The sequence below is a fragment of the Sciurus carolinensis genome, chromosome 13 (genome assembly GCF_902686445.1).
Source record: "Sciurus carolinensis chromosome 13, mSciCar1.2, whole genome shotgun sequence".
Taxonomy (NCBI): domain Eukaryota; kingdom Metazoa; phylum Chordata; class Mammalia; order Rodentia; family Sciuridae; genus Sciurus; species Sciurus carolinensis.
Genome location: NC_062225.1, coordinates 20599861 through 20612736, shown reverse-complemented (window position 1 = coordinate 20612736; position 12876 = coordinate 20599861).

The following is a 12876-nucleotide window of genomic DNA, read 5'->3' as shown; positions in this document are numbered from 1 at the left end:
CTATAAAAAGAACATTTGTGAATTGAGAAGTCGAACAATAGAAAAATGCTTGGGCTGAAGCATATAAAGAAAAAAAAATTTTAAGAAAAAAGGATTTAGAGACTATGGGATAAATATAAAGGTTTGATACATTCATGTCTGAGTTCCAAAGTGTATGGAGGAAGGAAGGTAGCTCTCAAATTTCCCTCAATTTAGTGGGACACTGAGGGTATCTCAGAAAGCCTCATGGTTCATGAGAGGGCTGTAGAAGTAATGAGAAATAAGGCAAAGGAACCCTAAAGTAGAAGCCATGGGATTGACAGACTAAACCAGGAGCCAGATAATGGATACTGCAGCGTCTTTAGAGCAACAGCAATATCAGTGAAATTTGAGGTAGACCATAGACAACTGTGGGAAGTGCCCCCCATTCCCTGAAGCCTAATTGTGCTGAAAACAGACTGCAAATGACAGAGACAAAAAAGTACAATGGGAGAAAAGGCTGCTGTCCAAAGTGGAAAGAGGCCTGTGCAGAAAGGCTGTTCAGAATGGAAGAGTACACACTCACTCCTGATAGCATGCTGGGATTTAAGCTTCCTGCTCTCCCTGAAAGGTAGGAAAAGAAGGAAAAAAGGAGAGCATTCCAAATAGGTGGCCAGCTTTAGCAATTAAATACAGGAATTTCAGATCAACAACAAATCATTTTACCTGAGTATGTCCCAAAGGTAGTATGGGACATACTTATACCAAAAAATTATTCCTTTTTAAATTCAGAATTCAAATTTTACCTGGCAAGCCTAACCTCCAAAGATCAAGTAATGTGCTTGTAATGTACAAAGCTGCTCCCCCTGACCTTTCAGGTGCAGCCATTTTCCCCGCCTCCCAACCACTTGTCAATCTGTGAACATACTGGCTAGCTATTGGTTCATCAGTCAGCTTGCAAGTATCCTTCTCTGATATTGGTCCCCTGTGGGGCCTGGCGGAATTCAACTGCTTTACTGTAGCTACCCCGCCATCTTTTCTCATCCTTCCCTCTCTCTCCTCCTCACTTTCTCTATCCTCCTGGCTTTCACACTCTCTCTAGTGGGCGCCCTTTCTCATTCCCTTTCTTTTCCTCTCATTTTCTCTCTTACCCTGCAGGGAGACACTGTTTGCTTAATGAACTCCCTTATGTGATTTCCCGTGTCCGGAGTGGTTTCTGTGGGATCCCTTACAGTGCTGACATTGAATTAACACAGAAATGGCAGGCACACTTTTCTGAGGCAAGATTAAATCTTAGAATGTGTCCCATCCCCCTCCAACTCCACATTCCTCAGGGAAGAGAAGAAGGAGAACTGACCAAGTGGTGACCTGGTAAAGTAACTTGTTCCGTCCTCAGACCCATTCTGCCTAAACACACTACAAATACTCCACTTCCAGTTTGATGTACTGGTATAGGACTTCCTTCTCCCAAGTTACAGGAGAAATGTGGAACAGAAAAGTCCATTTGCCATGAAATCATCAAATGTGTCTGGGGTTGGGTGAGGGGTTCCAACAGGACCCTTCCAGAAATGCCTCGGGTAACTAACCCTCCTCTCTTCTCCTATGACCCACTTCTTTCTGCCAACTGGCAAACATCTCAATCTCTGGGTGGGAATACTGTATTTTGGACATATTTTCTTTTCCCTATTTCCTATTTTTTGGTAGTTCATTAAATAAATATTTGCTCTACATTATTTAATGTGAATCATTTGGAATAAAGGAGACCCTCTTCTTTCTCAAGTGCCTGGATCTTTGCAGTTATGGCCTGACTGTGCAGTCTTCTGTTTCTACTCTGCTTTTGTTTTTTTCTTTTGTTTTGTTTTGGTTTTTTGTTGTTGTTTTTTGTTTAAGTCTTTAGAAATTCAAAACTCAGTTCTGACTGTTTTAGTCAGCTTTTTCTACTGCTGTGACTAAATGACGCAACCAGCACAACTGTAGAGGAGGAACAGTTTATTTAGGGCTTAAGGTTTCAGAGGTCTTAGTCCACAGAAGGCCAGCTGCATTCCATGGGGCTCCAGGTGAGGCTGAACATCACAGCTGGAGAGGATGGAGGGAAGCAGCTCACCTCATGGTGATCAGGAAGCAGAGATAGAGAAACTCCACTTGCCAGATACAATGGGAGAAGAGGCTGCTGTCCAAAGTGGAAAGAGGCCTGTGCAGAAAGGCTGTTCAGAATGGAAGAGGGCACACTCACTCCTGATAGCATGCTGGGATTTAAGCTTCCTGCTCTCCCTGAAAGGTAGGAAAAGAAGGAAAAAAAGGAGAGAATTCCAATTAGGTGGCCAGGTTTAGCAATTAAATACAGGAATTTCAGACCAACAACAAATCATTTTACCTGAGTATGTCCCAAATGTTGTATGAGACATACTTATACCAAAAAATTATTCCTTTTTAAATCCAAAATTCAAATTTTACCTGGCAAGCCTAACCTCCAAAGATCAAGTAATGTGCTAACACTGAATTAACACAGAAATGGCAGGCACGCTTTTCTGAGGCAAGATTAAATCTTAGAATGTGTCGCATCCCCCAAAAGCAATGCTCCAATTCCCACCTCCTCCAACCACACCCTACCACTTAGTTACCATTCAGTTAATCCCCGTCATGGGATTGGGTTAAGACTCTTATGACCCAATCATTTCTCCTCTGAACCTTATTGCATTGTCTCACACGTGAGTTTGTGGGGGACACCACATCTAAACCATAACAGACTCCATGTTTAGCCATATCTACCCTCCCCACAAAACTCACAGATGGAGGGCTACAGGAAAATAAGAAGTGCTGGGGATGAAATATACAGTGGAAAAGTACTTAGAAGTATCAATCCATTTTATTATTGTTCTTCACAATAAAATAACACTGAGAAAGGAAGAAAAGGACATAAAAAAACAGCAGAGGCTAGGATTTAAAAGGTAATGAACAAAGCAAGGCCTGCCAGTCAGATTACTGATTAGAGCTCAGCATCTTTGTATCCATTTCTACCATAAATAAAACCTACTTTTTTAGTAAATTCATTCTGCATTTTCCAATACCTTCTAGTGCTTGCCCTGTTGGATGAATGATAAAATAAGATAAACCCAGAGTTTTACAAACCATGCCCATTATACTGTTATCATAAAAATTAATTTGTCAAGGAAAAAATTTAATAACCATTTTCCAAGGCCTATTTTTCAGTTATAAGTCTTCTGAACCCTGCAGAGAAGGAACCAGCTGCTGGTTTCCCAGTGTGCTCATTTTGATTTAGTTTTAATATGACAAAATGGTACAGTCTGATCATCACACAGTGGAAGCCTGGTAGAAAACACATAAAATTATAAAAGAAGCATTCTAAAAATTACATTTGAAAATCTCTCAACTTAGTGCTGTGACTATGTTTATTGTTGCCTAGAGAATAGACTGGGCACAATTTCTATATTCTCACTAATTTAAAAAGAAAAGAAAAAAAAAGACTTTTTATCACTGTTTCCCCTATTGTTTTGTAGTTCAGTTTTTCTTTCTCTTAGACTTCTTTTGCTCTTTTTTCACTTGCTTTTTCCCTAAATGTTTTATTTTGAAATTTTTAAACTTATAAAAATGATGAAAGAATAATCACCCGATGTACAATTGTTAACTTGAGCCATATTTGCTTTATTTTTATCAACTTCTAAACCTTCAGCTACTGACATTTTGGACTGGATAATTCTTTCTTTGGGGAACTGTTCTGAACATCTCAGAATGTTCCGCAGCATCCCCAACTTCTATCCAGTAGTAAGACAACCAAAATTGTCCCAGACTTTGCCTGCTGTCCCTGGAAGAAAATCACTCTCTTGAAGAACCACTAGTAATCTGCATTTCAAACACACACACACACACACACACACACACACACACACATACACACACACACTCACCACCACCACCACCACCTCCACATTTCTTTGAGCAGAAGTATTTAAAAGTAGGGTTGCAAAATTCATGGCATTTTATCCCTGAATATCAAAGCATGTATTTCTTAAGGACATGAACACCTGCCTATTACCACAACATCATAATCAAACCCAAGAAATTTATCTTTCATCTAATATCCAGCCAAATTCAAATTCACTCCATTGATCACAGTAAAGTATATTTTCAAGCTTCTGAATGCATGCCAATCTGATAGTGAAAAATTGTAATCTTAGTTTTTACCCAATGATTTACCATGAACTTTTTCAGACATTCAGTAAAATTGAAAGAACTTTCTCGTCATGTTTCTCTTGCCATGAATAAAGTTAATATGTTTAAGAAACAAACACTTGTGATTTTTGATTGGTATAAATTTGTTTTTTATCAATTAAAAAAAAATTTTTAGTTAGGTGGACACCTTCATTTTTATTTATTTATTTTTATGTGGTGCTGAGGATAGAATCCAGTGCCTCACATGAGCTAGGTGAGCACTCTAGTGAACCACAACCCCAGCCCATCTCAATTAGAGTTCTTTATAAATTAAGGAGATTCTTTGATATATGTTGCAATTATATTTCTCCCTGTTTGAAATTTGTTTATTGACTTTGATTTTTTTTCAAAGTCTCTCCCATTTTCATATATATATATATATTCATGTTAAGGGAATATCTATGAACTTATATTTTAGTTAATACTTTTTTAAGAATGGATATTGCATTTTATAAAGAGGCTTTTGGGCATCTGTGACTTAAGTTATACATTTCTTGAGAATTCTTAATTACACTACAAACATTACATTATTACTCCACACTTCATAACAGTATCTTCTTGGTTTATCTTCTTGGTTTATCTTCTTGGTTAACACAGTGCACATTCATGTTTTCTCTAATACAGAGAATCAATAATACTGAATATCATATTTTATAACCTTAACAAACTTTAACAGGATAGCTCTCTTCCCCATAACTTAAAATGACAGTATCTCCCATTAAGTATCTTTTATGTGTTTATACACAAATCAGATAGTCTTGGTGGTATTTTGAAGGGTAGTTTTTAAAATTTTAAAGATACAAAAATGGAGATTCGAAGAAGTAAAGCAACCTGAACAAGTTCAAATAGCTTGTGTGTGGAGGGAGAAAGAAAGATCCTTTCTTCCACATCATCCCTGAAATCTGGTAAGTGCTAACCACCTGCCAGCAGAGGGAGCAATATTTCTATTGAAACCCACAAAAAGAAAGCTCCGAGTTCTTCCCTCCAGCCATGTTTGCTGATGAAAACTTTCAGAAGTCAGAATTTGTGGAAATCACATACTTGAAATGAGTTTTGCCCATCCAAGGTTGGAGGGTTGTACTGATAGTAGGGTCTTTTCTGGAAGCAAACACAGGGGTATGACCCCCAAATGAAAAACAACCTCTACTGCTAGAAATTTAAGTTGTCAGGGGACATAACACCCCAATGAAGAGATTTCTCACCCACTCCACCCTTCAGTCTTGGTCTGGCTACACAGTGGGTTTCTATTTTAATCTCCAAAGGTACAATGAAGAACATTTTAATTCATATTTTGCATTTTTGTCCCCCTTTTCCCTCCCCCCAAAATAAGTCATTTTTCTGTGCAGATGTTTTTCCACAGGGGTATTATTTCATATTCCATGGGTGTCTAAAACTTTAGCCCACTATCTCCACTGATGCTTTAGTTCTATGAAGTTGGGCTGTAAGTGTGAGTGTGTTCCATTGACTTAACAGATGTGAGCTTTGATATTCTTGGTTCCAAGGGCTTAGAATCATTTTTGGTTTAACAGTCTTTAAGTATGAAGAAATTTCTCACACTTTTACCAACATTATAAATAAATTCTAGTCTCCCATTTGAAATGAATTATAAAAATAATTCACCTAGGGGTAGAAATTCTTCTAAAATTATGTTTTCATTCTTTCACTTTGCAACTCATATAGACAGAAAGACGAAGTCAGGGGCCTTAGGAAAACTGAGCAAAGTAATCAATATACATGTGTAAGATTCCATTTCATTTAAAAATAAATTTATGACTGGGCATGATGGTATACACCTGTAATCCAAGAGATTCAGGAGGCTGAGGCAGGAAGTTCAAGGCCAGCCTCAGCAACTTAGTGAGGCCCTAAGCAATTTAGAGAGACCCTGCCCCATAAATAAAAAATAAAAAGGGCTGGGGATGTGACTTAGTGGTAAAATGACCCTGCATAAAATTAAAGTGAACACATTATCACAGGTAAGTTTACACACACACACACACACACACACACACACACACACACACCTCATTAATTATCCGTATCTCAAAATGGAAAGCAGAATGTACCCAACTATACTATATAATTTTATCTCACTGTGACTTAGTTTTGATTTCTACTTTCCTGTCTCTGCCTGAAATATCATATATGTGTAATTCAAAAGTCATCATTCAGGATTAATATCCATAGATAATAATTACAGTAGCAACTCTGAGTCGAGTGCTTACTATGTAGAAGCCATCCTCTCAACAACCCTTGGAAGATTCCATTCCTGCCACTTCCCCTTGTTGACTAGGTGGGTAGATTATCTGTTCCTCATATTTTCATCTGTAAAATGAAGATAGCAAAAGTATCTTACTATTAGAACTACCACAAGGATTAGCAGTCTTATCTCATCTCCACATGCCCCACCCTTCCACCACCTCACTCACTGCTAATTCTTTATAGGTTTGCCTGTTCTGGACATTTCATTTCATTCTGACTAATTTTTGCATACGGTATGAGATTTTTTCACACTCAAGGATCATTTTCCCTCGGTATTTTCTCTATTGCCCAGTTTTGTGCAGTGACAAATAGAAACAAAGACAGGGCAACTCTGGTTAGTAGTGATGCTCCGGGCTGATTCTTGCTGCTGACCAGTAGGACTACTACTGGCATTAAAGAGACATGTGAGAGATCTCAGAGCCTGGCACTTCGGGCCAGACTTGTCCCTAAGAAGCTCAAATGGAGAGCCCAACCCAGAGATCACTTTTAGTAACCCATGTAGCTCGGCAGCTTTATTTCTTTTTCAATAATGGCAGCTTGTCTTTCCAGATTTTCATTCCATAAATGTTTGGAGATTTAGAGTTAAATTTTAGCAAATTTTAACATTTTAATTTTATGCACTTCCTCCTTTAGTCTTTTGTCGCCTCTCTATATTTATTCTCTCTGTTTATCCTTTAACTTATCTTAGCTTTGCGATGAATTTACCCTTCTAAGGTTGGGCTTTAGAGTTTTTACTTTTCACTTCACCTGCTCTTGACTTGTACACTGTATCCTTTTTAACCTTCATGTTAATTTAACTCAAATTTTTAACCTTAATCTCTATTTCTTTAAAATTTTTAGTCATGTCCCTACTAATTTTCTACTTCTAAGCAAATCCATTACTTAATTTCTCAGTCACTCTGCTCAATTCCTGTTATTTACAGTTCCTTTTTTATTCTTTTGAATTTCTGTTCACATATTTTTCTTCTAAATTATGTCTTCTTTTGCCCACAGTACCTATTAAAATCTTTTCTTCTTCTTTTCTGCCTCCTTCTTCTTTTCTCCCATGCTGTCATGGTGGACAGGATTTATGGGTCAAGAAGTAGCCCAGCTGTGCTGAGGTCCATTAGATACTTGCTTCTTCTTGTCATCTCTGCACTTGCCTTGATGACTTAATCTGCTTAGCAGATTATTCATCTCCTTCAGTGTTTTTCTCCAAGAAGGAATGTTCACTGGTTGTCTAAATGTTAAGTGACATAACTGGTTGTGCCAGAGACTCAGGAATGACAGCCCCTTCCCAGCATATTTGAAATAGCACTGAAATGAGTGTCTCTTTTTAAGGAGTTACACTGTTCTAAAACTAGTGGCCTTTAACATATATAACTAGTTTACATAAAGGGTGGAGATTTAGGCAGAAAGTACCTCTTCTTCCTTCACTTTTCCCCATTGTAGTCAACTGTGTAGCCCAGAGACTAAATGAGACATGAGCTATCCATGCAATTTCTGTCCATTGTACCTCCAAAAATGTGTCCTGTATTTAACCCTTCTCAAAAATTCCACTACTTTCTTGGGTTCCTATCAAATCATTCCAACTTTGCTTCAAATCTTGGCCCCTTCTATCCACTTTCCATACAGCAGCCAACATGATCTTTTAAACTATCAGTTCATGTCAGTCCTACACAAAACCCATCAATAGCTTTCCAGTGCACCTCAAATAAATTGGTGCCTCCACTGTGTGACTTGGTCCCTGCCTGTCTTTTGTCTCTCGTGTCCTTGCCTCCCCTTGCTCATGCTGTCCTTCTAGACTGAGTGTTTGACCCTGCTGAATCCTCCCACATCATAACAGTTGCACATGCCCTCCCCTCTTTCTGGGGCACTAGCCCCCCTATTTGCAATGCTGTCTCTTTCTAATCTTTTTTTTCAAACAGGGTGACTAGCCATCTTGGTTTGCCTGGGACTAAGCAGATTCCAAGGATGCAGGACTTTGAGCTTTAAAGCCAAGAAAGTCCTGAGCAAATTGGGTCAAGTTGATCTTCTACTTTAAAGTCCTGGCTTAAGTATCATTTCCTCAGCAAGGCTTTCCTTGCCTGCTAGATCCAAGCAGATTTCCCACCAGAGCCCTCGTTATTCCTCATTTTGACCTTCTTTTCTCCATAGGGAGGACTCTCTCTACACTCTGCAATTATTTTACTTTGTGTATCTACTTTTTTTTTTTATCCCCTTCCCTAATGTGCCACCATGGGGTGCCACCACACTTGTCATATGCACAGAGTCTGGCACACATTTACTGAAGGAAGAAAAGAAAGACAGAAATAAGAGGAGAAAGGAAAGAAAAGGGAATACCCTCAATGTAACACTCAGGCTTATATTTTGAGGAACCACATCCCCTTTGGCCTTCTGTGAAACCCCATAGGATGAGGCAAACACATCCTCCACAGGCTACTTCTGTGTATTTTTTTAATTGGATCTATGTCCATTTTTTTGTGGAATTACTAAAAAATCCTTTTGGTGTATCAGTTTAGTTTATGAATTTTCTTTTCTCTCCTCCCTTTGTATTCCTGAAGAGTTATTTGATTCTTTATTTGAACAGGTTTGTTTTTTTGGTGGTACTGGAGATCAAATCCCAGACCTTGGGCATGCTAGGCAAGCACACTACCAACTGAGTTATATCTCCCACCTCTCATTTGATTCTTTAAATACAGAAGTGCATAAACCCCAAATGCCTCCAGGATTCAAGGCAGCCCTGGAGCAGGAATGAAGTGGACTGAATGTAAGAAAAATCACCTGATGAAAGACATAACCAAATTGCCTTATTTTTACTGAACTATGGCATACGCATATAATCTCAGACACATTTGTATAACTTTGGAAATTTTATTTTGAAAAGGAACTGGAATACAAATTGAAAAAATATAAATATTTAGTTATCCTGAATACCATGATAAGTTATCTTATACAACTTAAATATGTACAGGAAAGCTGATGTACAGTTAGCTGATGTAAGTTATCAGACATTCTTCCTGAGGCCTAACTTCTGGGTTTTAGCAGAGGAAAATAGATTTAATACTTAATTTCTTTCAAACCTTTGACAAATCCAATAATAAAGCATCCTCGAATATCAGAACTTTGAGGAAAATTCTTTATTACCTTGTATTGCTGCTGCCTTCTTGCCTACTCCCCTTCAAAATGGCACCTGGGGCAAAAGGACTCACATGATTTTGTGCCAGAAAAATCACACAACATCTGCTCTTTGATCATGGCTATCCCAGGTGTCAGAGTGTCTGATGCATGGTTGACTGATCTGTCCCTGGACTTTCTGCTGGCATCTGCTGCTAACTTGCATCTGATGCCTCTGTGGCCTTTTCTCTGGGGCAAAGAACTCTCATGCTAATCAGGCCTACCCTTAGAGATGGCTTGCTGAGATCTGAATCTCTTCTAAGACAAAGCAGTTTCATAGCTAGTCAGTCTCCCTCCAGTATCTGCTGTGAGGCAACCTATTCCCACCATGGTAGACATGATGATGGACCCTCTAGCTTTCAATATGAAATAGAGGCTAGGAGTCTAGATTAGAGCCACTCTCTTCCTGGCCATGCCAGCTCATCCCACAGGAGAAGGAAGCCTCTATATAATCTCCAAAAACAAAATGAGCAGGAAAAATCACTCTCCTCCTTTTTATCTAACTCCTCTCATTCTCACATGAGGCTTGCAGATGCGCAGTGCAGTCCTTCTCCCCTCTCTCTCCTGATTCTTTCTTCCTGACTCTCCCACAACCTCAGAAATTGAATAGGTGTGTTCCATCACCTCCACCTCTGCTGTGTTCTAGCTCCAACACCCAGGCATCCCAGCAGAAGGAGTATCTTCTTTATCATAGCTCTGTGATCTGAGTTTCCAGGCCTAAAAAGGAATAGACCCTTTCACTCTTATCATAACTGCATTTTAAGCTATTGTCTGACTGTTAGTGTAAAGAATGTCAATTATGAAATATTACTTTATTCCCACTCTCACATAGCATCTGTAACAGATCCAAAACTCTCCCAAGACTGAGGGAGGTGATCATGTACTTGTAAAGGCATAATAACACTTCTGTTACATTGCATTTTCCTTTTTTGATTTGCTACTTCTTTAATTTGGAACTAAAACCTCACACGTTCTTTCCTGCTAATATGTAACTGTCAGGTCTTGTATTTCTTGTTATTGTTTGCAACATAATTTAGCTTTAACTACTTTATGTAGGATAGATATTTATTTTTACTCATAATGGAAACAGTTGATTACAAATATAGATGCTTCCAAATATGGATACAGTCTTTACACAGGTTTTTATATCTAGGCTAACCAACTCATGATATTTATAAAATTCTGCTCTTCCAAAATAACCTTATTTCTTTTATCATCTTGTCGGACTTCAGTTTAGTAACTTTTATTTATAGGCATTTTTCCATACTATCTAGTTAGATGGTGAAAAGAGTAGTCTAAGTTCCTTTTCATAAAGTTAGGAATCAGAGAAGTTTTTGAAATTTAGTCCTTAGCTTCAAAATTACACTTTGTACAATGATTTCTATTTTGGGAATCTGACTTCAATGTAGCAAAGTGGGTCAGATTATTATTTGCAAGTTGAGTATCCCCGAGACACAATTTCACTAGGAATAAGTAGATTACATAATATATTTATGTAACCACCTATGAATGCCCACGTAAGAAGGTATATTTAAATTTTGATAAACTAAAATGTCAATCAGAAGACCAGGTCTTTGGTTCAATTTTGCTAGTTATCTACCCACGGGGATTTTTTAATGACAAAACAAGTTGGATTTTTTAAAAAATTAACATTTCAAAAAAACCTCTTGAACATTTTGCACAACTAATTCATTCAATTGCTGTCACCACATTGTGCAGTCAATCTATAAGCAGAGCATAGAACTGTCTGGGAATTAAGCAATGGGGACATATTTAGTTTACAGTATACATCCATAGTATTTTCCATTTTAAAAATTTTAAGGATAGAGTATTCCTGGTGACTCTGTAATAAGCACTTGTACATATTATATTCTCGCAAAATATTCTGTCTTAGAATTTAAGTTTTGTAACAAGTCCAGAATTAACACTCACTGTGACAGGAGCATAGATACTTTCCTACCTTTTATCCTATTCTCTAAATATCTTCCAGTGACAACTTTCTGAAGTTTCCAACTTCTTTTTTAATTAATTTAAAATATATGTACTGCATAAACTTTTTTGCATACTAATGATAATTTCTGCATACTACTTCAAGTTTTCTTCCATTTTAGGGGTTTGGGAGTGTGGCTCAGTGGTAGAGCACTTTTCTTGCACACATGAGGTCCTGGATTCTATTTCCATTACTCAAAAAACAAAACAAATTTTTAATTTGTCTATGTTAATCACACACACACACACACACACACACACACACACACACACCGAGAGACAGAGAGAGAGTTGCGTATTTCATTTTATTTTTTGACTTCATTTTAAAACTAACTCTTTTGCTGATTTTAGACATTTAAAAACCCTTAGGCTTTAAAAGAGAGTGCACGTGACCAAGTAGTATTTGTAGCCATCCTGCAGGTGGCCAGATGGCTGGAGGAGATAAACAACACACCCTCACTTGTGCATTCCATATGCACAGAGACCATGGACTTTGGAACAGCATCCCTGGCACTTTGGTTTCAGTATGACTTTGGAAAACATTAACCAAGCCAAACAAGGGGACATTTGTAACTTTGTTAATTCATTTGTCAGAGATAAGAATTTCATAGGCAAATGCAAATGAAAAGGGGGTGGAAAGAATAAGAGGATTGTTTGTGAAGGTATTTTCCAATTTCTGACAAAACAGAGGTCCTCAAAAAACATGTCCAGAGAGAGCATGACTAGAACAGATGCATGGATGTATAATGATAGTCAAATGAGTGTGGGTAAAATGTACAAGTAACAAGAAAGTGTTACAATTTGAATGTGCTCTATTCTTTTGCCTTCCTGATAATGAAAACTTAACATAATCATTTACCTGGATGAGAGAGAACAACAGAATGGAAGTAGATTTATTTAGAGCTCATATAATTGTATGCCAAATAATGATATTTTTTTCAACAATGGACCTCATATACAGCAACGGTCCCAAGATTATATTGCCTTTTGACCTTGTAGCCATCTTAGTTTGTATAGTACAGTATGATGTTTGCACAATGACAAAGGCAGTCACAGATGGATTTCTCAGAATGTCTCCCTGTTGTTAAGTGAGCCTGTTAGTGATTCACTTTTCTTTTGTTTTCTCAGCCTTACTGAGAGGAGGCAATCAATAACAAACTGTTGAAAGATTAAGTGAGAAGTAAAACTAGAAAAATAAATAAATAAAGGATTTCCTTTGTACCAGAGCAGGGAAAAGACCTTTGTGTACCTACTTGCAGATTTAAATAGGGAGATTATCCTGGA